The sequence below is a fragment of the Panicum virgatum genome, chromosome 9K (assembly GCF_016808335.1).
Source record: "Panicum virgatum strain AP13 chromosome 9K, P.virgatum_v5, whole genome shotgun sequence".
NCBI classification, from domain to species: domain Eukaryota; kingdom Viridiplantae; phylum Streptophyta; class Magnoliopsida; order Poales; family Poaceae; genus Panicum; species Panicum virgatum.
The window spans coordinates 54,655,993-54,683,302 of NC_053144.1; the positions used below are offsets into that span (position 1 = coordinate 54,655,993).

At 53.7% G+C, this 27,310-nt stretch overlaps 1 pseudogene; it reads right to left on the bottom strand.

Annotated features, from left to right (window-relative positions):
* Positions 1 to 429: 429 nt before the first annotated feature.
* LOC120652382 lies at positions 430 to 27,310 on the bottom strand (annotated as a pseudogene).

The following is a 27,310-nucleotide window of genomic DNA, read 5'->3' on the forward strand; positions in this document are numbered from 1 at the left end:
TGTTCCATGATCCATTCAAATTTCTCCTGGAGGGAAACTGGGAAAGAGCCTCTAGCTATTAGCAGAGTTTATCTAATCGCAAGATTAGACAAATTCATATCAGGGCTGGGGTGTGGGCGGTACCCTTAGCACAGCATAGTACTAGCATTCTGGGGAATGCATTCATGATTCATCAGCCCTTAGGGATTGGAGCTGCTGATGATTTATACTGGCTGAACCTTTGGCTTGGAACAACCAAAGTTCACATGGCTTTGCGTCATTACATCAACTGGTTCTTACTCCTACCAATTTAGCTTTACCCGATCAATTCATCTTGAAGACGACCCTGAACTGACATTTCTTACGTTCACTAAATAAAAAGAAAAGCTCTAGATGCGCACAAGATGAAGACTTACTTGTTTTCCATATGATGCGAGTAGCCCAAGCAAATCACACCTCAACGAGTGAGTCACTTGCTGACCTGTATCATGCGGTTTACATTGAAGGTGGTAGCACATAGCCGACAACAAATATTTCCCATCTCTATGAGCAAGGCTGCTTCCGTGCATTATTACAAATTCACCAGATATCTCTCAACACTATGATTACAAATTTACAATGTACGCAGGCCGTCCTAGACTATACTGCCTCAGTCGTAAAATGAAGCCATGTATGTTAGAAAAATCAGGAAAAAAATCACCCTAGCTGGATGGCAAAGGATGAAAAGAACACTGATATTAATGTGTCCCTCCAGCATGTACAACGCTAGCGACATTCTTGCTCGATGCCAGCTGAAGTTGCTTGATTTGTTGCCCCAATCTTAGCTGCATACTCACTTGGCTTATGTTGGCATCAGCCCTCAGTATCTCCTCTTCGGCTTGCTTTGCGACTTCCATTGCATCCCTTCCAAGTTTAGTAAAGTGGAGACACATCAGATTAAAACCTAAAAGTCTGCAGCATGTGTTTGGAAAGCAAGGGTCAATTACCGGATCAATAATTCTGGAGACATCGAAACTTGGACCTGGAGCAACACTCTTCCTTGCACGTAATGCAGCATTAGATGTTCGAGCGACATTTTCTGCATCAAATAATAGTTTGAGTTCTGGTCGTACACACGAATTCCGATCCTGGCGCAACACTCAGCATAAAGGGGTTTGGATCCAAATTACAAGGATTTAGCAGATATTACTAATTCCTGATAATTTATTGGGCAATTCCGCTTACCTAGATTCCATGCAAATTCTTTTGTAGCTACATTCTATCAGCTAGTCTGTTTGTGGGATCTCGCAAGTCAAAGAATAAGTTCCACACTCCTGATCATTTCACCAATTTTTTGCCGCTTCTACATCCCTATTAACTTCCACAGCACCTAATCCCCAATAGTGGTTGGAGAGTCAAGATTATCTAGAATTCGTTACTTTACCTTTGAAAAATGAGAGGAAATAATATTAGACACAATTGCTTCTGCACTCTGTTGCCATGGGATAGCTTCTGAATTTCTTATATCGGAGTTGTTAAGAGCCCTCTTCAGGTTCAAGTTGGGGCCCATGGAGTATGAGGGATCTGCAATTCATGCATTTTAGAAACATTCCAGCTGCAGGTTCAACACAGTTGTACAATAACTGCAAGGGATCTTAGATAATTAGATGACAACAAGAACAGGGAATATGACACAGTGCTAGCTGTTGAAATCTATTCCCGACTTCCAGTCAAATACATAACTTTTAATACATAAATTTTGAAATAATTCAAAAACTGTATAAGATGCCGCTTATGATGTGTCGTGGTGTGCAAACCCACATCCGGGTGGCGTAGTGCACCCGCCTAAATCCAGAGGGTGAGTACTCGGGGGTAGTTAGGATTAACCCAATCTAGATGCAAGAACACGATGAACACAGCAGGTTTAGAGTGGTTCGGGCCGCCAGAGCGTAATACCCTACGTCCACTGTGTATTGTATTGCTTGTGCTCTCCTTGGCCTTTGAGAGTGTTGAGAGTGTCTCCCAGTGTGAGGCGAACGCCCCCCTTTTATATCTCAAGGGAGGCGCGTACATGGCCGTTGAGTCCCCGACAGGTGGGCCCAACGATGTTGTATTTAATACAAATGGCCTAACGCTATTATGGAGCTACACCTGGGAAAGATCTTATTCCGGGATTTCCTTCCCTTGCCCGTGGGAATCTTCCGTCCGGCATAGCCATGCCCTGTCTTGTCGAAACGGCGCCAGAGCGTAGCTTGCCGCAGCCTGCCACGTAGCTGAACGGGCCGTGTAGCTTGCGGCGTAGGCGGTATGATGAAGGGTGCCGTGCCGTCGTATCCATTTAATGCGGCAGACGGGCCCTGCGCGGATGCGGCGTGTCGGATACCACAATTAGGGACACCCTAATTGGGGTACTAAGATCACCCTAGAAAACACAAACACGTGTTAAGGCAACTGAGCCCACGGAAGCCCACGGCCTCCTTCCAATTTGGAAGGAAGGAAAGGACTCAAAGAAGCCCAGCATGCGGCCCATTCGCACCCCTCTCGGGCCCACGGGACGATCTCCGCCTCGCTCGAGGGCTCCCGTCGAGACCCCTCGACTGCGCCCCGCATCTCCGCCTCGCTCGAGGGTAGCGAACCTACCCTCGAGCGGGCAAATCATTTCCGCCTCGCTCGAGGGCAGTGAACCTACCCTCGAGCGGGCAAACCATCTCCGCCTCGCTCGAGGCCACCCCTCGGCATAAGGGACAAAGGGCCCTGCTGCTCACCCGCCCGTCATACGGAGGCTTTAAGTGCCAACCAGTCCTCCACAGTGCTCAAGACAGACGGCGTCAGACCGCCATTCCCCACAGTGGCTGTGACCGGAGTTACATCCGCCAACTCCGGTCACTGTTCCGTCATCCCGGGCGCTGTGGCGATACTGTGGAACCTGCGACGCGGGACGAAGCGTGCACGGCACTGCTCCCCATACTATTCTGCCAACTCCGGCCGTCCGGACTCTACCTCATCACGCGCATGGCCCCGGACCCATCTCCCGCTTGGAAAGGGGTCCGGCGACGCCACGTGCCCTTCCAAGAGGGACGCTCAGCACACGCAGCCGGAGTCCCGGACCTCCCCCCTCGAGGGGTCCAGGACCTCCGCGTGTCTCCCAGACCTCCTAGTGTGCACCCCAACACTCCGTCCAGGGGGATCCGGGACCGCCGCGTGCCCCGCCACCGCTGGAGCACACAGGACCCTGACCTGTGGGACCCACATAATACCACGTCAGGAGGATTGAGCACCCTACTGGGTTGGCAAGACGCCGGCGCGATCTCCGCAAGACCATGGACGACATCCAGGACGACCGCCACACCTGACGCCATGCCCCACAGTGTACTTACAGTGTCCGACCACTGCACCCCCGCGATTCGGGGGGAAGACGACGACTTCCACGTTCCCCTACTCATGTACACCGCCCCTCCTTGTGACTATAAAAGAAGGAGGCGGGCTTCTTTTAAGGGGGACGTTTTTCAGACATTCTGGACATCAGCGACCCAGTCACTCCCGCTCGCGATCATTCTCAGCACCACTGAGCTCTCACCTCAACCGACTTCTTTTCTAGCAGAGACCTGAGAGCTTCCCTCCCTCTCTCGCCTTGCTTGTACCCCCTACTACAAGCACTCCGGGTGCAAGATAATACAGTGCCCTCGCACACCCCTTTACTGGACGTACGGCCCCGCGGCCGGAACCAGGATAAAACCCGTGCGTTACTGTGTTGCCTCTTGCATCAACATCTGGGACGAGAAAACACGCGGCATTTATTTGTTGGGATCCGGACCCCCGGGTCAGGACACCGACAGTTGGCGCGTCGGGTAGGGGCGGCTACGTGACATTTTCTCTTTTGTTCCCATTTGATCTCCAGGAATGGCGGGTAGATCCAACCCATACCCCATGGGCGTTTCGGATCCACTCCCCACGAGGTGCGTGATCTGGTTCGGGAGTCTCGAGTTCAGAGCAACCGGCAACGGTTACCTCATGCAGCTCCTCTCGCCCGGACGCAACCCCGTCCCTCCGACTTCACCAGCCCAGCCCGACAGGCGCTCGGGCCACCGTTCGCGACAAGCACGCGCGGAGCGGCGCCGTGCGGCACGCCACAGCTCCCCCGCGTGGGTTGAGGCTGGCCTGTCGCAGCTCAGCATCGCGCCCAACGGGGCCATCGCTTCGACATCACGTGCCTCGGCGTCGTCTGCGCCGGCACCATCAGCTGCTGCAGTACCAGTGCCTCCCAGGGGGGGCTCGACCTCGCCATCGCCCTTCCCCTTCGGGATGCGCAATACTGCGACCTACGCTTCATCGATCAGTTCTAACTTCACCGAGTATGAGGATCTGCCGGGTCATCATCTTCTATCGATCCGCAACCTCATCGCGTCGTCTCCCGACGAATCCTACCCCGAGACGGCGAGCTCAATCGCCGACGACGTCAACTTCTTCATGAACAACTTCACGGCCGAGGAGGCCGAGGACTACTCCGGGGTCCGTGACCCCAACGCATTCCGCTCGTTCCAGCTCGCGACGGCCTATTGACTAACCTGCTCTGAGGACTCCAGCGAGGGGGATTATGATCCCGCCCGGGAGTGTTTCATGGCCGACCTTGTGGACGAGCAAAACGATAACGCCCCGGGCGACGACGCGGACGGCGGGGCGGACGCACAGGCAAACCAACCAGTGGTGTCGCCTGCGGCCCCTTCTTCGTCAAGCTCAGCGGCGCGGCAATCCCAGCTGGCACAGCTCAAAGAGCTTCAAGCTAAGCTCGACGAGCAACGCCGGCAGACACAGGAGCTGCGCACCGCACTCGAGCAGCAGCGCACCACGCGTGGCGCACATGCCCAGGAGGCGGCGCGCGTTGCCCGGGAGCGCATCCTGGCCGACGACAACGTCGACAAACCTCCGGAACTGAAGACGGCCGCAACCTGCGCCGTGAGGCACAGACGCTCATCGAGCAAGCTGCCGTGCAGCAAGCCGAGAGCTCTTCGTCTCGAATGCGCTCGAAAGCTCCGGAGCAGCCCGGTGGGACTGTGCGCCAGGACCACGAGGCTTCTGTGCACACTCCACCGGCAGGGAAGGGCAAGGCAGCCGTGGCGCCCGGTGCGAAGGCACCCTCGGTGCACGACCGCATTGGAAGGCCTCCCGCGAGGGAACGGCTCCACGACGCGCGGGCACGCCGAAGACGGCGACGCCCGCTACATCGTCGGCAGCAGGAAGTACACCCCTCGGCGGGGTGGACGCTTCGACCCCGAGCACGACATGGGTGAGTCACCGGAGCCTCCGGGCACCCGGGTGTTCAGCCGGGAGATTCGAACTACTTCTTTTCCCCCGCGCTTTCAACAACCCACCACCCTCGTCAAGTACTCGGGCGAGACCGATCCTGTAGTCTGGCTCAACGATTACCGCCTAGCGTGCCTGCTAGGCGGTGCGACGGAAGACGCGGTCATCATCCGCAACCTTCCTCTTCACCTCGCTGATGCCACACGAACGTGGCTCGAGCACTTGCCCGCGGACCAGATCCACAACTGGGCCGACTTAGTCAAGATCTTCGTGGGAAACTTCCAGGGCACATACGTGCGCCCTGGGAACTCCTGGGATCTCAAAGGGTGTCGCCAGAAGCCCAACGAGTCCCTGCGCGACTACGTGCGGCGCTTCTCCAAGCAGTGCACCGAGCTCCCCAACGTCACCCACGTCGAGGTCATCAACGCCTTCCTCGAGGGTACGACATGCAGGAACCTGGTGCACGAGCTTGCGAGAAGTCGACCCGACAACACCAATGAGTTGTTCGACGCTGCCACCAACTACGCCGCCGGCGAGGAGGCTATTGGTGCTATCTTCGACGACAAGCCGAGCAAGCGCAAAGACGATGCGCCCGCGGAGGGCAGCAACGTCAAGCCCAACGCCCCCGCCAAGAAACAGAAGCGGGGGAGGAAGGGAAAGAAGCCGGTCCCACCAAAACAGCGCGGATCGGGGCAGGCAGAGGACTCCGAGGAGGCTTTTGCTGCCACTCCTGACCGTAAAGGACCTCGAGCCCCCCCCCCCTCGAGGCGGTGGTGGCCTGTTCGACGACATGCTTAAGAAGCCGTGTCCTTACCACAAGGGCTCGGTCAACCACACCCTCGAGCAATGCGAGATGCTCAAGAAGTACTACAACCGCGTCGCGCATCGCGACGAGGACAGGAAAAAGGATGCTGGCGACAAAGGTGGAGACGACGAGTTCCCCCCAGTGGAGAACGCCTTCTTCATCTTTGGAGGACCAACGACGAACATGACCTCCCGGCAGCGCAAGCGTGAGCGCCGGGAAGGTTTTTCCGTCACCAAGGCCACGCCATCCTACCTCGATTGGTCGGAGGACACCATTTCCTTTGGCCGCAAGGACCACCCCGACTACGTCCCGCACCCGGGACGGTACCCGCTCGTTGTCAACCCCATCATCGGCAACACTCGCTTCTCCAAGGTACTCATGGACGGAGGCAGCAGCCTAAACATCATGTACGCCCACACCTTGGAGCTCATGGGGATCGGATTGAACAAGCTTCGCCCCAGCAAATCGCCATTTCATGGCGTTGCGCCGGGGAAGCGCGTCCAACCTCTCGGCCAGATCGATCTGGCTGTCTGCTTCGGCACGGCAGCCAACTTCCGCAAGGAAGTACTCACCTTTGAGGTGGTGGGGTTTCGAGGATCCTATCATGCCATTCTTGGCCGTTCCTGCTACGCCAAGTTCATGGCCATCCCCAACTACAACTACCTCAAGCTGAAGATGCCGGGTCCGAAGGGCGTCATCACCGTCGGCTCTTCGTTCGAGCATGCCTACGAGTGCGACGTCGAGTGCGTTGAGCACGCGGAGGCTCAAGCGGAGGTCGAGACCCTCGCTGCCACCCTTGACAAAATGGCAAGCGAGGCCATGGACTCCACGCACCGACACACGGGAAGCTTCGAGCCCGCCGAGGGTATCAAGAAGGTGCCCCTTGACCCGAGCCACCCCGACGACAAGGCGTTACAGATCAGCGCCACCCTCGACAGCAAATAGGAAGTGGTGCTCGTCGACTTTCTCCGCGCCAACGCAGACATCTTTGCGTGGGGCCCCTCGGACATGCCTGGCATACCGAGGGAGGTCGCCGAGCACTCCCTTGATATCCGACCCAACTCCAAGCCGGTGAAGCAACGCCTGCGACGCTTCGACGAGCTCAAGCGCCGGGCTATCGGCGAGGAGTTGCAGAAACTTCTAGCGGCTGGGTTCATCAAGGAGGTATTCCATCCCGAGTGGCTAGCTAATCCTGTATTAGTGAAGAAAAAGAATGGAAACTGGAGGATGTGTGTAGATTACACAAGTTTAAAAAAAACATGTCCGAAGGTTCCCTTTCCTTTGCCACGTATCGATCAAATTGTAGACTACTGCGGGGTGTGAACTTTTATCCTTTCTTGATGCTTATTCCGGCTATCACCAAATCAAGATGAAAGAGTCCGACCAGCTCGCGACTTTTTTTATCACACCATTCGGCATGTACTGCTACGTTACGATGCGCTTTGGCCTCAGAAACGCCGGAGCCACGTATCAGCGGTGTATGCTCCATGTTTTCGGAGACCATCTCGGGCGGAACGTAGAGGCATATGTCGACGATATCGTTGTAAAATCTAGGAAGGCGGACGACCTGGTTGCTGATCTCAGGATCGCATTCGATTGCCTACGGGCCAAAGGTGTAAAACTCAACCCCGAGAAGTGCGTGTTCGGGGTGCCTCGAGGCATGCTCTTGGGCTTCATTGTCTCCCAGCGGGGCATCGAACCCAACCCTGACAAAGTCTCGGCAATCACACGGATGGGACCGATCCGGGACCTAAAGGGGGTACAGAGGGTCATAGGATGCCTAGCGTCAGCTCAACTTCCGCCTCGCTTCGCGCGCGGGCGACGGTTCAGATCCCGCCTTTTCACACATTCATTTGTTACCCGCCTCTCCTGACAGGCGGGCCTGGGCCCCCTTGTCATGGACCGGGCGGCTAACACCAAGCGTGAGCGTCGATTGGCTTCCAGCGACGGTTCCGGGGCGTGCCGGATGGATCAGGCTTCATAAAGGGCCGAACCGCATACCGCGGTTACTTTTCCGCATTCGCCTTCTTCCTTCCAAACATTTGCGTCCCTTTGCCTTCGAGCCTCCTCGCCCCTTGCTCTTCTGCGCAGATTGTTCCTCGCCCCCATAGCAAGATGGCGTCCCTCGTTCGCCCCCGTCGTTTCCAAACCGAGGCGGAACTAAACATGGTGCGCCGCCTGCTCGGGTGGAGTCCACAGGAGACTGCCTGGGGAATTCGAGCAGGCTCGGTTCCCCTCGGCAATCTGCGCGCCGGGGAATTTGTGCTGTTTATTTCGCACATTTCCACCGGCGTGGGGCTGCCGATTTCTTCGTTCTTCCTGCTGCTGCTGGAGGATTTCGGCCTCCAGCTCCAGCATCTCACGCCCCACTCCATCCTTCTGACGTCGATCTTCGTCCACCGATGCGAGATGTTCGTTGGGGTGCGGCCCTGCGTCATTCTCTTCCGCCACTTCTTTATCCTGGTGAAGTCCAGGAAGAGCAAAGATGAAGTGGTGAAGTCCGAGGAGCGATCTGCAGACGCCCTACATTCCCGGGCTTATTGGCGGGAAGTGGGAGGATTGGCGCAAGGAGTGGGTGATCACCACCACCGAAGCCAACGAGCGCCTCGTCATGCCGACCGAGGGACTCGCCTCCGACCGCCAGTCCTGGAGGGCCAAGCCGTCCCTGCAGTCGGAGTTTGACCCCGTGCTGAGCAAGATCAGGACGCTGGCGGAGAGCGGCCTCACCTCGCTGCACGTGCTCGAGTACTTACTGAAGCGCCGGATCGCCCCTCTGAAGCAGCGGCTGCGTCCTGCCTGGAGCTTCACCGGACTCCAAGACTGCAGCAGGACCCACCGCAGGGAGGGCAGCGATCTGACCCAGGAAGGCCTGGAGGTCGTGGTGCGGGCGGTGACGGGGGAGATCGTCGTCCCGGAGCACCTGATCCTCCCTCAGGGCGTCGTGTTCCCTCTGCGAGGACTCGAGCCTGAGGGCTGCGGTGCTGGCCACTCTGCCGACCCTCGACGACGGTGGGCTAGCAGCGCGCCAAACTGGGGGCGACCCGGACCGTGGGATCCGGATCCCGGGTGCGTCCGAGGAACAGGTCGTGCCGAGCGCCGCAGGGTCTGGCCCTTCTGCCAAGGGCAATCAGGCCGTGGCTGGTAGCTCCGCCGCGAGCGGTGTGGCAGAACCACCTGAATTATCCCGGCTCAAGTGCGCAGGCCATTACCATAAAGGCAACAACAGCTCAAACGCACTTCAAACGGAACAATTCTTGGTCTGTCGGGTAACGTCCCGATATAACCACCGGTTCTCGGATCGAACAAGCATACCCCGCACGAAGGCGAGTCCAGAGATATTACAACCACAAATTTTACAACACAGGTAGTTTCAGTAGTGATTACAAACCAGATCAAACCATTATTACAAAACCAACTTTGGTAAAACAGTTATACAAACCACAACTATAAGTTCAGAGTTTAAACAGCGAAAGGTAAAATACGACGGCTACAACACGTCGCAAAAGGACACCAGGCTAGCCCAAGCATGGTATCACTCGTCATAGTCATTGCCGGTCGAAGACGTATCCCACTCTAAGGACCAGCCAAGAGGCAATGAGCAAGGATAGGTCAAGCTAGCGATCTGTTCCTCAAAACTCATATCTGAAAAAGGGTTTCAACAGCAAGGCTGAGTATTCTAATACTCAGCAAGACTTAACCGCCAACGGGTATACTAAACCCTACTGTAGCTAGACTATGCAGGTTTTGTGAGGCTCTGGTTTCCTTTTGCTGAAAAACAATAAAGAGTAGGCCCTTACTTTCAAGTTTTAGCTTTCAAGATTCTAGTTGATTAACCATTCTATGTAAGCAACTACTATCCAATCATGGTAGAAAACTAAGCAAATCAAGATTGATAAATAATATTATTGCTCTTATTACTCTGTGTGGCAAAGGGATCAAGCAGTCTCATTTCATCGTGAGAGGCGGACGATTCTGAATCGAAATTCAACCTGGCCAGACAAACCTAACACACACGTTTGGAACACCGTCGGGTCGTTTCCAAACAACCGTTGACCTTTCTTTCCGGCTTGTGGATAGGGTCACTCTCCCCGACTACAGGGCTCCAAGGCCGAACTTTGTCCCTTGAAGTCGTAGTGTTGCGCAACATAAAAATAAAACATATCCCTAAGAGAGTGAAATGTATATCCACTCCCCGGTCCAATCGGCTAATAGGCTTGCCGCGTACCATATTTACGGCATGTGGCTAGTACTTTCAAAAACTTAACCACCGCTACCACACACCGCGACCTTAACAAGTTCATCAACACAGACGGGGTCTCTCATAAGGTCATGATATCGAACACAACCCCGTCTGGCATCCTTACATTGATAACAGAAAGCAAACAAGCGATTCCTATAAAGCTCGCGAGTGACAGGCAATCACTCGACTTTTACCGGTCCTATAAGCTTAGCAAGTAGTCGAACTCAGGTCTAGTGTTCAGTACATAGGTTCCTAGGATCATGCATCTAGGGTTTCAATTCAAATCCTAAGAACGGTAAATGCACAAGCAAATAATAACAGTAAAAGATAAAATTTGAAATATAGGTTATGTCCGGGGCTTGCCTTCTCGGTAGTTGCTAACTATTTCAGCCCTAGGCTCTTCCGAACTTTGGTCCAGGGCTTCAGTTAGTTCAGCAGTGTTTACTTGAGCTTCGAGATCACCTCCGTCAGACTCCGGGATCAGCTCGTACGTCCCGTCCGATAAGGCAGTCGTGTCTATATGTAATGCAAGAACAACATTATAAACACACATGGGCAATCGTTTATGGCAACGTATGCTATGGAAACCAGCCTACTGTGAAAACTCGTGCAAACCACGGCAAAAAGGTCGTCTAAATTCATCAAAAAAATCACACATGCTGATGATATGATGATACACAACCTTGTAAAATATTTTGTCCAAACTCGACTTCGTTTGTAAGATATAAAAATAACAAATTTCAACCCAGAAAGCTGTCAGATGATTTGTTAGAAATTTGTTATTTTTATATCTCACAAACGAAGTCGAGTTTGGACAAGATATTTTACAAGATCGTGTGTCATCATATCATCTGCATGTGTAATTTTTTTGGTAAATTTAGACGACTTTTTTATCGTGGTTTGCACGGGTTTTCACAGCAGGCTGGTTTCCATAGCATACGTTGCCATCGTTTTATAGAGTAGTTAAATAACAATTTTAACTACACAAGTCATCATGATCAACAGCACAAATGAAGTTTACTAACTTCATAAACAAGTGGGGGCGATTTCCTATAACAAATAAGTCATGGTTTGCTAATAAATAAATAACTCAAAGCCCAAACAGAAATAAATTTTTTTAAAAAATACCCTAAACAGAACATGAACAGATTAAGCTACCCTGTAAAAATCATGCCAAGACATGTATCCAATTAATCACAACAAATCATTCATTCAGACAACACCTAGAACAAACTTGAATTATACAGGTTAAACTAAAGCAAAACAGAAGCTCAAAATTTAACAGCAGACCTACACAGGGATGAATTAACTACTGTGAATTTTTCATGATTTTAGCTACATATAATTAATTCTGAGAAAATAAACAAAACAGACATTAGATTAACAAGATTCATTTTTATCTCCTGTTCTAGTCATGAACTGGGCCTCAAACTTTATTTACAAGCTAAACTATTCAAAAAGATCACTCAGAAATATTTTCATGATTTATCAGGAACAGAAACTATTTATCATAAATAAAGCCTAGTAAACAAGGATTAAAACAATTAAATAGCTACAGAAGAGAACTGAGCACGAAATAATTTTCATAGCAATACTAGTGTTACAAGAAAAAAACTACCATAAAAATTTCACTGCAGTACAAGGCTTCAACCATTAGTTAAGAAAAAGATAAAACATCTAGTTTTTATGTACCTAGTGACACAAATCAACTTGTACAGCAAAAACGTGAAACAAACATACACCATATTTTGATTCTACTGCAAAGAGCTACTCTCAAGGATTCCAGAACAACTTGATTTGCTAATTCATGAATTTTCTACGAATTTCTATTGAATTTCAAAGTTTGCAGCCAGAAAATACAAAGAAGTCCTTAGAGCACTATTCAACTGAGTCTATGGCTATTCAAATAACCCCCGGGGTTTTCTTTCTTTCAACCCGAGGTCCCTGGGCCGGGTCAGAGAGGGGAGGCGGTGGTTGACCGGCCGTTTCCCGGCGAGGGGCTCACCGACGGCGAGGGTAGAGGGGTGTGGGAGCTTCACGGGTTCAAGGCGCACCTCAGGGTGGTCTTGGGGTGCGGGGAGGGGCTCGGAGGCGGCGGCTCGACGGAGCAGGCGGGTCGGCGGCGGAGTTCGACGGCGGCTAGGGTTCTCCGGTGAGGGTTGGGCGAGGGTAGGTGGTCTGGGAGCTGCGCGGGGTCGAGGCGCAACTACTGGAGTGGTCAGAGTGGGCGGGGAGGCTGCGGAGCTGCGAGTTCCACTGCGGGCAGGCGGCGGCGGAGCTCAGGCTACGACGGCGAGGGGGCTTCGGTGGAAATTGGTCGACGGGAAGTAGTCGGGAAGGTGCGCGAGGGTGAGGCGAAGCTTTGGGCGGTGTTGGTGTGGGCGGAGCTGCTCGGGAATGGCGGGTCGACAGCGAGGTGAGCTCGCCGGCGTTCTGCGGAGCGGCGGCGTTCTGCGGCGTGGAATCGAGGGGAATGCAAAAGAGAGAGAGGAATGGATTTCTAGGGCTTTTGTAGTGCTCATGCGCGCGCTAGGGGAGGACGGCGGGCTCTGCAGCGGGCGCTCCACGGCGGCGTTGCGGTGGCGGCCGCGGGGACGGTTCTGGGCTCGGCGGGGCGCGTGGCACGGCCGGGAAGGCTCCAGCGCGAGGCAACAGGCGGGGAAGGAGGAGTATCGCGACGCGTGGGCGCCAGCGCGAAGCAAAGGTATGGCCGGGAAGGCTCTCCACGGCGCCGGCGGGCGGCTGTCGGTCGGCGGTGGAAAAACAGAGGAAGGAGCTGGAGGAAGGGGATAAGGTCCGATTTGAAATTTCCAAAACTTCCAGGGACCACTCTGTAAACAAGCAATAACTTTTAAACCAAAACTCAAATGGAAAAGTGCCCAACATGAAAGTTGTTCAACTTTTCAAGATCTACAACTTTGATGTTGTGCAAAAATTTATTTGATAAAAAATTCAAGAGCTATTTTTTTAGAAACATAGGAGGGATTTTGAATTCCAAGGAATTTTGTCTTTTTCAATGCAAATTCACTTTAAACTTAAACTTAAAAGCAAAAATTGCTGCCATGCAATAAATGCACTGAATTTTGCAAAAACACCCTCCACAAAAGCTATATTCAAATGTAACTATAGAAAGGACCTTTCATAAAATCATAATTACACATATAACCTTTATATTTACAAAAAGGTCCTTTTTCAAGCAATTCAAGCACATGATGCATATAAAATATACACAACTACTGTGCAGACACCTAGGGTGTTACAAGCGGTCCCGGCCAGGCCCGAAGCAGCTCCGGCGCATCGCCGGAGGAGGCGAGCCGGCGCAGGTTGCACCGTAGCGACAGGGCCGCTGAGGAGCCCGCCGCAAAGCGTCAGAGGGCCGCTAAGGACGCGGGCCAGGGTAGCTCCCGGACCCCCGACTCACGCGGGACCCCTGGAGTAGCCGCGCCGCCACCACCACCGCCGGGAGGTGCCTCTCCCCGGCAGCAACAGCAGCCGCCTCCACCACCACCGCCACCACCAGGGCAGCAGCAGCAGCCACGAGGTGCGCCTCCGCCGCCGCCACGGCAGAAGCGGTCGCCCAGCCTCCGTGGACGCTGGAGACCCGGCGCTTCGGGGTAAGTGTTCTTCCGTTCACTCCCTTTATTCCTAGTGCTTCGCTTTTTGCTGAAGAGCTTCTTCTCTTCGTTTGCCAGGGCCTCTCGCCCAGGCAGCTCTTCCGCCGCCGCTGGCTCGTCAGCGGGGGTCCAGGCGGCCGGTGCCTCGGCGACAACGGCGGAGGCGACTGCGGATGTGGGGACCTCGGGTGCGGCGACCTCCGCTAACCCATTGGCGCCCAACGCGGCGGCGGCAGATGTGCCAGTGCCAGGCGCAGCAATGCCCGACGCGGTGGCCCCCGAGGCCCCGGCTACGGCGGCAGACGCGCTGACACCGGGCTTGGCGACGGCGAGCACAACGGCAGCGGACGCAGCAGCGGCAAGCACCTCGGTACCCGTGGGCCCGTCGTTTGTGCCAGATGTCCCCACCTCCAGCTCCCAACCTGCAGCAGAGGAAGAGCTGAAGGTGGTCTCTGGTAGGGGGCTCTTGCAGGGTCCCCCAGAGGAGGATGCGGTTCCCCTCCCCCGGGTGCTGGTCCGGGTCCGGCGGGAGTGGACAGCTCTAGAGAGCGAGCGTCAGCGCCTCGGCGACTGGCACATTCGCCTGGAGGAGCGCACGAAGGCCGTGGCCTCCCGTGTTGCCGCCGCCCGGTCCGAGCTTGAGGCCGACCATGAGTCCTACAGGAAAGGGCTCCGGAAGGTGTTCGACCGGGAGCTCGCGGCGGCGGGACGGGAGAAAGCCCTGGCGCTGCGGGAGGAGGCTATTGCCAAGGAGGAGGCCAGCCTTGCAGCCCAGCGATCCGAACTCGAGTCTCGCAGCCAGGGACTCGAGGTCCGCAAGCAGGAGGTCGACAAACTCTCCGAGTCCCTGCATCAACGGCGCCAGGAGCTGCAGGAGACTGCCAGCCAGCAGGCTGTTGCCGAGATGGAGCTCGAGGAGGAGAGGAAGTCCCTGGCACGGCGGGAATCTCTCACCACCAGCATGGAGCAGGCCCTTGCGCGCCAGCGCGAGTGTCTTAAGACCCTGAAGGAGTCAGCGGCGCGGAAGGAGGCCTCGCTCCAGGAGAAGACCCGCCAGCTGGAGGCGGCTCAGGCGGCACTGGATGCCCAGGTGTAGGAGGCGGTCCAGGAGGCAGCCCGGAAGCTGCAGGAGGACCAGCGCATGGGGACCTAGCGAATCATCGACTGGGCGAACGAAGCAAGCTCAGCTCTGGTGCCACTTGGAATTAGTCCAATCCAAGTGGCGGAGCCGCCAGCTTCAATTGCTGACGCCCTGCCAGTGCTGAACTCTGCTTCAGATAGACTCCGGCGCCTGGAGCCGATCCTCGCTGGCCACCTTGAAGCCAAGGGCCGTGAGCTGTGCCAGATGGTGGCGGAGTACATTTTGACCTGCCTCCGGAGCCACGACCCTGCCATCTCACTAGCCCCTGTCGTCGATGGTCCAGTGGCGGAGACGGAGGCCTCCGCTCGGGAAAGCGTGCGGGAGGTCGTCGACTTTGTAGCTGCTTATTTCAAGCGGGAGCCTGCAGATTCCTGAGCTAGACCATCACAGCAGTAGAACTTTTGTTTTTTGTGTTATATAAAAACATTGTACTTGTTGAAATTTTAATAGAAGAAATTTCAACTTAGCTGTTTGTCAGTTGCTCTGGTTTGCGGTATGCAGTACCCCGGCGCCCTGGCCCCCTGGTAGATAGGTTCAGTTGTTAGAACCTATCTGCCATCCGAGCCCAGAAGACGCTCCGGACCCCCCTATGAGGTTGAACAAGTGTTCTTGGGCATAGGTGTAGCACAAATTGTAAGTCAAACGAGCGACTTATTCCCTGATTAGCAGAAAAAACTACAGAGAGGAAAATCAAACTCGCTGGGATGGTAGTAATGATACTGCAACTTTGCTGTTTGACGCATGCAGAATCGATCCTTGGCATCTGGCTCAAAGCGTACGCTCCGAGCCCCCTGGGATACAGGCTCAGTTGTTTGAGTCTGTCTACCACCGAGACTGGACCTTGATCTGCATGAATCCTTAAAGCGGATGCCGTGGCCCCCTGGTAGGTAGGCTCAATGGTTTGAGGCTAGCTACCACCAGTCAAGGCTTAACCTGCATACCAGTCAAAATCAAAGCTTAGTAGCAGGCCCGCGGGACCTATTCTGAACTGGCCCCAAGCTAGTGTGAGGTCCGGAGCTCCGGATACGCAGGTCCAGGCAGCACGATGCTTGTTACAGAGTGGTGGAGTGTGTAAGCTTAGGGTACGGAACCAGGCTAAGCCGCTACACAGGGCTCCGGACCACTCCAGAAAACAATCACGACTTTACCGGACCTGGCTCCGACGTTCCGAACCCCTCCCTAGCAATGGGTGAGGCCATTCTGTCGTAATCGATCATTTGATATATGGAGCTGGACCTGCCGCGTAGGCCTTAAGAAGCCAACCCTTGAGCTAGAACGAGGTCCGGGCCCCTAATTACCCAGTTCCGGGTACTAGAGCACTCGTTATAGGGTGGTGGAGCGTGTAGGCTTTGGTATGGAACCGGCTAAGCGGCTACACAGGACTCCGGACCATCCCAGGAAACAAGCACCCCCTCTCCAGAGCAGGTCCCTAGGGGTCCAGACCCCTCTCTCAGCAGCAAGGGGGTCCGGACCTGTACGGCAGTCCGGCAACTCAATACAGATCTTAGCTGTAGCGACAAGAGTGGAAGTCCGCGCGGGGGGTAGAAAGGGAAAAGCTCAAGAATCGAAATGCGAAATAAAATTTTGACACAAAGACAAAACTAGGAGCAAATCTTTCCTTTGCAACTTGATATACATGGCTTGCGCGATGGATGTCAGAGGCCGGGTATATGAGGGCGGACCTCTACGGCTCTGGGCCGCGCGTTAATGCTAGCCGATGGTGCGATGGATGCCAGAGGCCGGGTTTACGAGGACGAACCCCCACTGCTCTGGACCGCACGCTGATCATATCTTATTACAAAGGAAAAATTCATTTCCTGCTCTGTCTAAGCGTAAAACTTATGCAGATGCTCTATGTTCCATGGGTTGGGTAGCGGCACCTCTTCTTCTGTGGCAAGGCGAACGCATCCGGGCCAGCATACTTCTGTAACCTTGAAGGGACCCTCCCAGCTGGGGGAGAGTTTATGGAGCCCTGCTCAGTTCAGGATCTGCCTTAGGACGAGGTCCCCAGCCCGGAGCTCCCTACTGTGCACGAACCGTTGATGATAACGCCTGAGCGCCTAGTTGTAGCATGCATTTCGGATTGCTGTTCACCACCTTCGTTCGTTAACGAAGTCCACATCGTCACGCCGCATTTTTTTCTGCATAAATTCGTCAAAAGCCTGGACCCGTGGTGAGCCCAGGTGAATTTCTGGGGGAAGTCATGCTTCAGCCCCGTAGACCAGGAAGAATGGGGTCTCCCCGGTGGCTCGGCTGGGTGTGGTCCAGTTGCCCCATAGCACGCACGGAAGCTCATCAACCCATTTTGCACCATGCTTCTTCAAGCTGTTATAGGTGCGGGTCTTGAGTCCCCTAAGGACCTCTCCATTCGCTCTCTCGACCTGTCCATTGCTGCGGGGATGTGCCACGGACGCAAAGCATAGCTGGATGTCGATGTCCTCGCAGTACTCTTGGAAGAGTCTGCTTTTGAATTGGGTCCCGTTGTCCGCGGTGATGCGGTTTGGGATGCCAAATTTGCACACAATGGACTTAAGGAATGCGACTGCTGATTTTTTGGTGATGTTCACCACAAGGGTAACCTCCGGCCATTTTGTGAATTTGTTAATGGCGATGTAGAGGAATCGGTACCCGCCGACGGCCCGGGGTAACGGCCCCAGGATATCCACGCCCCCATATGGTAAATGGCCATGAGGGCGGGATCATTTGCAGAACTTGAGCCGGTGTGTGTATTTACTTTGCATGGAACTGGCATGCTTTGCAGGACCTTACTAGCTCAGCAGCATCCTGGAGTGCTGTCGGCCAGTAGAAGCCATGCCGAAAGGCCTTACCAACAAGCGTGCGAGATGAATGAATTCCACACTCGCCTCCATGGATCTCCGCGAGCAACTCGCGGCCCTCTTCCTGGGAAATGCACCGCATGAGGATATCATTAGCGCCACGGCGGTAGAGATCCCCTTCTACCACCGCGTAGCGTTTAGCCAATCGTACTATGCACTCAGCGGACACATCGTCATCAGGAAAGATATTGTCTTTCAGGTAGTCCCGGATCTCGGAGATCCATGCATCGGGACCTCCCTGAGCAGGTGGGAGTGGCGCTATGAGATCTCCAAGGTCCTCAACAGCGCACACAACCCTGGGCGGGCACCACGGATGGAATGCCGCCGAGACCGCTAGCTTCGAGGTGCTAGCTTGATCCCCTTTACCCAGTTCGGCAGGCTGGGCGGTAGGTCTCAGCAACCGTCTTTCGAAGACGCCCTCGGGCATGGGTGCCCAGGTAGATGCTCTCGCGGAGAGATCATCTGCTGCTGAGTTGAATTCGTGGGGAACATGTTGCAGTTCCAAGGTGTCGAGGTCCTTCTCGAGCTTCCTCACGTGAATGAGGTATGCCGAGAGCTGGGGATTGTTGCAGCTGCAATCCCCCCGGACCTGCTTGATGATCAGCTGAGAATCTCCCTTCACCAGGAGCTGTCGGACCCCCAGAGACAGGGCTTGTGTCAGGCCAAAGATCAAAGCTTCATACTCTGCCATGTGGTTGGTGGCCTTGAACTCAAAGTGCACCATATACTTCAGCTGATCTCCGTTTGGGTCGATGAGGACCACACCAGCTCCAGCCCACTGCTTGCGGACGGACCCGTCCAAGAAGAGTGTCCAGTGGGGCTCGGTGAAGATTGGTGTTCTGACTTCCGGCTCCGGGGGTCCGGCGTTGAGGTCCGGATCCCCAGAATTGCTTGGAGAAGGAGTCCATTCTGCTATGAAATCAGCCAGGATTTGGCTCTTGATTGCATGGCGGGGCTGGAAGTCCAGCTGGAACTCAGCCAACTCTGCTGCCCACTTGGCGATGTTGCCCGTGGCGTTGGAGTTGTGCAGGATCGCTCTCAGCGAATAAGAGGTCACTACGACAACTCTGTGGGTCTGAAAATAGTGGCGCAGTTTCCTAGACGCAATAAGTATGGCATAGATAGGCTTATGCGTCTCAAGATACCTGGCCTTTGCCTCGTGGAGGACTTCGCTGATATAGTAGACTGGCTTCTGGATGGTCCGGACCCTGGCCACCGGGTCCGGCTCGCCCTTGTCCACCACGTCAGGTCCTTGGGCCCCCAGCGGTTCTGGGTTCCCACTGGGTCGAGGCTCCTCCGGACCCCCTTGTCCGGGGTCCGGACCTTCAGACAAAGGAGTGGCTGTCGGACCCCCATGTCCGTGGTCCGGCTCACCATCCTTGGCCGGGGAGACCCTGGTGTCCCCCCTGGCGAGCTTGCTCTGTCCTCTCGGCCACCAGCACCATGCTGACCGCTTCTGCAGACGCAGCAAGATACAAAAACGTCTCACCTGGCTCTGGAGCCACCAATACCGGCAGTGAGGTGAGGTGCTGCTTCAGTTCTTGGAAGGCTTGTTCAGCCTCTTCAGTCCAAGAGAATGGACCGGACCTCCTCAATAGCTTGAAGAAGGGGCGGGCCCTCTCAGCCAGTCTCGAAATGAAGCGGCTAAGAGCGGCCAGGGATCCAGTAAGCTTCTGGACGTCCTTGATTCGGCCAGGAGGCCTCATCGCCTCGATCGCCTTGATCTTGGCTGGGTTTGCCTCGATGCCTCGATGCGAGACTAGGAAACCCAGCAGCTTCCCCGCCGAGACGCCGAAAATGCACTTCTCGGGATTCAGCTTCGTGCGCGTGGCGCGCAGTCGGTCTAAGACGAGGGACAGGTCCTCAACTAGTGTTGACCCTACCTTAGTCTTGACTACAATGTCATCGACATATACCTCAACTATATCTCTAATTAAATTACAGAAAGTTTTGTTCATAGCTCGCACAAACGTCCACATTTGCCCGGAGGAAAGTGATGAGCGCGTCTTCCAATTTCTCCTCCAGGTTTCCCGCGATGTGGGTGGTCCTGGAGGAGTCCGCTCCGATCTGCACGGTCTTCACGGGAACATTGTCCGGATCGGACGGTTGAACCTTATGTGCCCTGGCAGGCACCTTGGCTCGCGAGGTGGATGGGTCCTCCTCGGAACGTGCAGCCTCTGTCGCCAGAGCATGCAGCTTCTCAATTGCAGCGACGGCAGTGGTGCGGTCACCCCGCACGGTGAGGACACCGGCAGGGGAAGGCATCTTCAGGACCAAATACCCGTAATGGGCAATGTCCATGAAGCGGTAGAGAGCCGGCCTGCCAATGATGGCATTGAACGGGAGGTTCAACTCCGCAACATCGAACTGGACGCTCTCTGTGCGGAAGTTCTCCTCGGTCCCGAACGTGACCGACAGAGTGAGGACACCGGCAGGGGAAGGCATCTTCAGGACCAAGTACACCAGCCCCGGGCATGTTCTCTGGGCAGTCAGATGGCCCGAAAGAGATGGTGGTGTTCCTCCACCTGTGGTGCGGCGCCGCCTTCGGGACCCCCGACTTCGCCGAAAGGACCTCTCGGCGAAGGTTCTTCACGTCCCGCCGGGAGACAAGCTCCCAGCTTCCGCCGTACATTACGTACAGCTTCTTGCGGCGCTCCTCGTTGTCAGAGTCGGAGTTGTCGTGGCTGTAAACGCCCTTCAGCTCCCGAGCGGGGGATTGGTACCCCAGCTCCTTTTCCCCGGCAGTGGCCTCACTGTCGGAGGCTTTCTCCTTGCCAGACCGCTGGCGAGGAGGGGGTGAGCCGTCCTTGGAGGCCTGCTCACGCCGCCCACTGACCCGCTTCGCGAGTTTCTGGATCTCGCGGCAGTCAGCGGCGCTGTGGCGAGCGGTGGGATGAACCGGGCATGAACCTCCGTTGCCACCTTGCGGGCGCGGACGCTTGCCATTCGCATTCTGGCCCCCAGCCGCTGCCGCTGCAGCTGATGCCGCTGCTGCAGCGACCGGACCGCCGGCTTGTGGCTCCCCACGACCCCCGGTTCTTGATCTTCTTTTTCTTGCCACCGCCCTGGACGGTAGCTCCGGAGCCATCTGCTTTGGCGTCTCCGTCTTGGGGGCTGAGTACCATGCGCGGACCTGGCACACTTGTCAGTCAGGGAGAAAAGCGTGGTAACACTTTCCACCTCGTGCGTCAACAGTTTCTCGAGCATCTTCTCATCACGTACCCCCGAACGGAAAGTAGTAATGATTGATGCGTCAGAGATACGAGGAATGGTACCCCGTACCTTGGTGAAGCGCGAGATGAATGCCCGGAGCATCTCTCCGGGTTTCTGCCTCACGGCGTGGAGGTGGGCCACCACACCATGCTGCTGGTTAGCACTGGCGAACTTCGCAGTGAACCTCGCACAGAGCTCCTCCCAGGACTGAATCGTCCCAGGAGTGAGGTTCATGAGCCAAGTCCGGGCTGGTCCAGTCAAGGCTACATGAAAGTAGCTCGCCGTGACAGCGTCGTTGCCACCAGCTACTGTGATGGCGGTAACGTACACCTGCAGGAATTCCGACGGATTAGTGGTACCGTCGTACTTCTCCGGCAGATGCGGGCGGAACTTGGACGGCCATGCCATCGCGCAGAGGTGATCCGCCAGCGCAGCGCAACCCACCCCAGCCACCGGAGTGCCCGCCTGTATCCGGGCGTTTCCCGGAGGCTTGGGTGCCGCTGCATCCAAGTCGGCGTTGAGGTTGCGGCCCTCGATGTTGAGGCGGCGTTCTCGCGCCCTTTCCACGGAGATACGGGCGTCCTCACCCGCGCGCCTGCGGTTGAGCTCCGCCCGCAGGTCTTCTGTTCGCGCACCCCTCACCGTGGGGGAGCGCACGGACGCCGACGCACCGCCCTGGCGCTGGTGGTAGGGTACCACCGCATTGCCAGGCGGAGGTCGTTGCCCAGTCCTTGCAGAACTGGGGGAGGCCCGAACCAGATGGAGGAGACGGTAAACGTCGTCCCGCCACTGCCTCAGGGCGTCTGGCGAGGCTGCAGCAGCCGGAGGGTTGCGAAGCAACTCCCTAGCTGCTGCCAGCGCTCCGCCGCTCGCAGCTTGTGAGGGGGCCCTTGGCGGGCGCCCTGACTCCCGCCGACGTGCAGCGCGCGCCGCTGCCGACGGTGGCTGCTCCACGGGCACAGTTGCCCCTGGCGCAGGAAGGCGAGAGGCGTGTGGCGCGGATGACGCCACACCCTCCGTCATCTCCACATCGTCGTCGTGGTGGGAGTGCTCAACCACCCGAACCATGGAGATGAGAAAGAGATGAGCTAAAACTAGCTAAAGTCCCCTACCTGGCGCGCCAAATGTCGTGGTGTGCAAACTCACAGCCGGGTGCCGTAGTGCACCCGTGTAAACCCAGAGGGTGAGTACTCGGGGGTAGCTAGGATTAGCCCAATCTAGATGCAAGAACACAATGAACACAACAGGTTTAGAGTGGTTCGGGCCACCGGAGCGTAATACCCTACGTCCACTGTGTGTTGTATTGCTTGTGCTCTCCTTGGCCTTTGAGAGTGTTGAGAGCGTCTCCCAGTGTGAGGCGAGCGCCCCCTTTTATATCTCAAGGGAGGCGCGTACATGGCCGTTGAGTCCCCGACAGGTGGGCCCAACGATGTTGTCTTTAATACGAATGGCCTAACGCTATTATGGAGCTACGCCTGGGAAAGATCTTATTCCGGGATTTCCTTGCCTTGCCCGTGGGAATCTTCCGTCCGGCATAGCCATGCCCTGTCTTGTTGAAACGGCGCAAGGGCGTAGCTTGCGGCGTAGGCGGTATGATGAAGGGTGCCGTGCCGTCGTATCCATTTAATGCGGCAGACGGGCCCTGCGTGGATGCGGCGCATGCGGCTGCGCTATGTAGCTCGGTAATATGCGGTCTACAGTGAGGCCTGACAAAAGCTGCCCCGCGCGCCGCGGCGGCAGAGCCGCGGCCCTACGCCTCAACTACCCGCATTGAATGCGGTGGGTGGGCGAGCCTTCCAGCGGAAGACTCGCGCCCGCGCCTGCGGGACACGTGGCGCCCCCGGACCCCGCCCCGGCGGTATATGGGTTTTACGCGCGTGGGAGGTCCAGACGAACGCGGGGAGGTCACAGACCCATTTGGGGGGTCCGAGCCCTCGGCTGTTGGCGCGGAGCCTCCCCTCCTCAGGGACACGTGGCGTCACCGGACCCGTTCCCAGAGCGGGGAACGGGTCCGGGGCTGTTGGCCCGGTGAGGTAAGAGCCGGACCCCTGGGGCCCGGCTGCTCCGCCCCTTAGGGCATAGTTATGAATGACTACGCAATTTCTGTCTTGCCGCAGTAGGAGTGGGTATCCCTGCTACAGGATACCGACAGTGGCCCTCTGACGCTTTGCGGGTGCCATTGGGAAGCAAGCAAGCTCAGTATAAGATGCCGCCTATGATGCATGCAAAGAAAGCAGTGTAGAGGGCAGGTTTAGTTGCTGCAGATTACCTATGTGTATGAAAACTTCAGCAACTTGATTGTGCTCCTTTTGAATTTGATGACGGATAGTTTCCCCTATATCATGTGCTGCACTGACACTCAAGAAAGAATATACCTACAGTAAGGAAAATATCAATGTGCCTGAACTTTGAACTTATTTCTTTCGGGTTTCATCTTTAGCCTACCCCAACTTGCTTGGGAAAAAAGGCTATGTTGTTGTTGTTGTAAGGAAAATATCAGAATATGCTCATGTAAGGCATAGAAAATTTATCTACTGCTACTGCGATTCCCTCTGCAAACTGCCATGATTCTACAGCAACAAATTAAGCCACAATGTTGCATACCTCAATATGCACATCCAGATATAATGAGGTCCCAGCTTTTCTGCCCCTCAACCGATGGCACCCCTAGCAGTATGTCAAAAACTTCGATAATCATGGCACTGCAGGTCGAAAAAGATACAAAACTGACTGAAAAATGAATTTCAGGGAGTAACCGTCATTCTACCTTCACACCATCAACCTTCAAAATAGTTTTCCTTATTGGTTCTAGGAGTGAAGGATCCACAGCAGCATCAACTAATTCAAGTACACTGCAAGTGAAAGCAGCAGAACCATTGCCATAAAACAGCAGCATGCAAACCATAAAGGTGGAACATCACGTATACTGAACTGTAAAAGGATATATATTGTTTAATTTCGAAAAGTTTATGCATAGTTGATTAAAAGTGACAAAAGTGATATCAGCTGAATGAGACAAGAAAGCAATGGTCCTTGCAATGCAGATAGATGAGCATGCAACATCTTCAATTTCATAGTTCTTGCCATAGCACATCAGAAAGCTACTCCTTGTATTGATATGTCTGGAGGTACAGACGAATAACACACATTTGCACTTAATAAGAGAAAAATAGATGTAGTACCGACAACTCTCCTTGCATACAAATTGCAGACATATCTGAAAAGTTTCTGGAAGGCAGGCAGATTTCCATAATAAGGAAGCAATTTCATCATAGGAGAATAAAATCATGTTTGACTAGGGACTACAGTCTCATTCTATTTTGATCGAGTTGAACTAAAAGATCCAGCTTCACAACATAGCAATGTAGTTACCTCTCATATCCAGTCTGAATACCAGCTTTAAGAATCATGCCTGAAACAATAAGTCCAGCTAGTGGATCAAGGAGAGGCAATCCAAGAATGGAGCCACCTGTAGAAGTTCAACAGGAAAAAAATATATTAGTAGAAACAAAAAGACATCTTTCTCCTAAGGCAAATTAGGACAACTTTTTCTCACTCATATTGTCCTTAGGTCATATTCACTGAACAAACTTCGTCTTAACTACTAACAGAAAGAATGCACTAACAGAACAATGCACCTTGACATGTAATTAAAATATAGCAACAACTTACTTATTCCAATGATTGCACCATACATAGAAACACTAGTTCTTGCTTAAGGTTCATGAAAACAGAGCCTACCATTCATGTTCTAAAAGCATGACAGTAACTAGCCTTCTGGTGAAATGGAAGGACAATCGTTTTTTTTAAATAAACTCTTACCTACCCCTACTAGGGCAACGACAGATGAAATAGCATCTGCATGATGGTGCTATGCATTAGCTTTCATCAGCCCACTCCCTTCTTTTTCCCCAGCTCTTTTTGTGATCCAATAGAGCCTGTTACTCCAAAAAAATGTCAAATAGATATTCCCACTTGAGGATCTTATTATGAGATATATTGCATGAGAATTAACCATGCAAATGATCAGTAAATTAAATTAATACAGTTAGAAAGATAAAAAGAAAATGCAAGAGCCAAATTAGCTGTTCCCTTAAGATGGGTATATATACACAGACAAGCAAGTTAAAAGTTATACATTATGCTATCAATGAACTATGGAGTTAACAACACTTCTTGCAAGAAACTACAGGAAATATGGTAAATGATGTTCTCAATTCAATGAAAAAACAAAACTATATGGTAATATAATCATATTTATAATTCTTAAATACAATTAATTTGTACGCAAAGAAACTTCTGACAGGAACATGACATTTCATATGGAAATGAGCTCAATAACATTATCATGGTAAGCAAAGCTCCTACTCACCCTTCTTTGACAGATATTGCCAAAGTTGTCATGCTCAAGGCAAGGACTGGGTGTTCCAAATCTATTCCATGATGATGGTCACCGCTGCCATGGTCGTGATGGCCATGCAATGTGTTGGAAATTATATCAGGAGCAGAGGACAACACTCCCTGAAGAAGCATAACAAATGAATTCCACACATAGTCATGTACGGCAACTATAAAATTCATCATTACTGTATTAGTTGAACATACAAAGCTAGTTTAGTCCAATAGCAAATGATGTATCATGGGAAAACAGAATGAAATGCCTTTTGATTTCCATAAAACTAGGATGTCATCATATGAACTATTGACTGAAATGTACCAGAAGGCCCAAATTATGTATGCAATATCACATCAGTCTTTTCTTTCCAATGTACAATACATCTTATGAATATCAAAATTGAGTTTTTTCTACATTAAATAATTTAATGAAACAATAAGAATTGCAAGAACATTTAGAGCGCATAACTTATGTCACATCACGAACAAAATTTAATTCAATTGTAACAAATTTTATCATGAGAAGTAATAGACCTGAAGAACTTCAAAAGCATGCCATGCAATCCCACCTGAAGTCACCAACAACATACTTGAAATCCCAAGAGCTCCCAAACTCTCGAACTTTCCATGCCCTAAAACAAAATGGAAGTAATAAATACATTTGTCAACATCTTATGGATGCGTGAGTAGAAGTATAGTACACAACAACCTAATCAAACTTGGATATTGGCCCATCTAATTCCAGTTACAGTGGCAAGACATTCTAATAGCTTGTCCGAGTATTTTGTGGCTAGTGGGAGTCACAATGAGTACATGTTACATGGTTTTATTTCATTTTTTCCAGGATTTAATCCCATGATATGTTGCTAAACCTTAAGGATGGCTATGACAACCAGTTGCACTGCACCTTTCAGAAAGGTGGTCAAAACATAAGAACCATAATGAATACACTTCCTATATTTGTAGCATATCATAGGTAGCATTTAGACATGAACATAATAGCATGCAACACGCACAAACAAGAAGCAGAACCTTCATGCGAAATCAATGTAAAACCAAGCTCCTATCAAAATCAAGAGGGTTAGTGACCATATGCTGTGGTTTAACGATCTTGTCAGTCAGCAAGGGATGTGAGACTTCGTTTATATGTGAATCATCGCTTCTCACAACAACCTGTGTCATTTACCTTAACCAGTGCTACCACCCTGATATAGCCAGATAACTGCATAAGTATGAGGAACGGAACAGGGAGAGATTGAGACTGACCATAGGGATGCTCCCTGTCCTTGGGAGCCTTGGCTGACCTGTAAGACAATAGAGCCACCCCACTAAGCACCTGCGCAACGCAACCCCCCAAAAAAACTCCGCACGATACTGCACAAATCAAGCCGCATTGCGGACACCCGGCCATTTTCACACACGTACGATGTCGGAGAGGGAGTGGGCGGCGTCGGCCACGATCGCGGTGCTGCCGGAGAGGTAGCCCGTGACGGCCTTCCCCACGGTGAGGGCGACGTCGGCGGCGAGGCCCAGCCGGAAGATCCGCTCGGAGGTCTCGCCCCCGCCGTCGCCCCCGTGGTGGTGCGAGTGGCCCGCGTGGCCGCGGGCGGGGACGAGCCAGTGAGGCCCGCAGCGTGGCTCCGCCGGCGAGGCGGGCGGGGCGAGCGCGGGGCGGGCGGAGGAGGCGGCGTGCGGCGGGGCCTGGCGGGAAGCCGCGGCGCGGGCGGCGAGGCGGGCGAAGCGGAAGCCCATTCGCGGCAGGGCAATGGGGAAGCCGTGCTTTGATTCGCTCTAGCTTTCCGGACC